This window comes from Nannospalax galili, unplaced genomic scaffold (genome assembly GCF_000622305.1).
Source record: "Nannospalax galili isolate Female #2095 unplaced genomic scaffold, S.galili_v1.0 scaffold3, whole genome shotgun sequence".
Taxonomy (NCBI): domain Eukaryota; kingdom Metazoa; phylum Chordata; class Mammalia; order Rodentia; family Spalacidae; genus Nannospalax; species Nannospalax galili.
Genome location: NW_008351466.1, coordinates 1,007,105 through 1,008,235, shown reverse-complemented (window position 1 = coordinate 1,008,235; position 1,131 = coordinate 1,007,105). Strand labels below are relative to the sequence as shown.

Genomic DNA, 1,131 nt, shown 5'->3' with positions numbered 1-1,131 from the left:
CATGGATATAAAGTCATCAGGTAGATTTCAATGGTAATGTTTTTCACATTGTCTAATTATTAAGGAGCAAATTTTTATGCTTTAAAGAATTTTTTTCTTTTTCATTTATTTATACACCACTTCCCAGGCAGCACCCTCCCATAGCCTCCCTCCCCCCACTAGAGCCTTTATGCTCTGATATCCCTGCTACTCTCTACTGTGTTGTCGGCACCCCAGCCATTCCCCACTACTTGCCCTTCTGGTGAATCTAGTCAGCCTATCTAGAGGTCCTTGTTTTAGGAGGGTCAGCTGTTCTTCATCTAGTGGTAATCAGTTGTCTATATTCCTTTGGATAAGATTGGGGTCTGCTGTTCAATTTCCCAGTTCTATGCTCGGCTACTATCTGGGAATCCCTTTGGCCACCCTGGCCATCAACTCAAAAGAAGGTATCGCTTGTCTGGCATTGTTGCTTGTTATGTAGCCTTTAGCTATACATACGGACTCTTATGAAATTATGTTGGTCCATTTAATCTTTGGTTATACTTTCCTTTTGTGTGTTTAAGGCCATACAATTGGTCCAGATAAAACCAATTTAGTTTTACTCTTAAGGTCGTTTGGGGATCTGTTCCTCAGGGGTCACATGGGCTTGGGAGGAGCCCCTGGCTCCTTTCTTTTACCAGTTCCACTGATGTGAAGATAAGTCAAAGGTACTGCTCGACCATGGTTGGCTTCGCTTGGAAGCATGGAGGAAATGATTCCTCTGTGTTGACCCTCCTCTTTATAGACTGGACACTGGTTCAAGTCCATTTGGTGGAGTCTCCTCGGCCTCCTTGATCAAGAGGACAGGTGACCCACCACCATTATAGGACATTTTGAGAAATGGTCATAGTTCCCTGGAACTAGTCGACCTAGGAGGGCAAGGAGCCAAAAGTGTCCTTTATGTCCCTCTGACCACATAATTATAGACCTCAAAGTATGTCTGTTAAACACCCAAGAAGAAGGTTAGTTCCATCAGTCTGGTATTTTTAATTACTGTGTGTCATGTAGATAAATCTTGGGCAAAGATCAGACTGGCTAAGATCAAGAAAACAAATGATACCAAATGTTGGAGAGGATGTGGGGAAAGGGGACCACTCATCCACTGCTGGTGGG

The 1,131-nt window shown here is 43.6% G+C and overlaps 1 protein-coding gene across 2 annotated transcripts in view; it reads left to right on the top strand.

Annotated features, from left to right (window-relative positions):
* The window catches only part of Cenpi (centromere protein I), a 109,200-nt gene that overhangs the window by 53,178 nt on the left and 54,891 nt on the right, over positions 1-1,131 (top strand). The gene's annotated exons all lie outside the window — the stretch shown is intronic.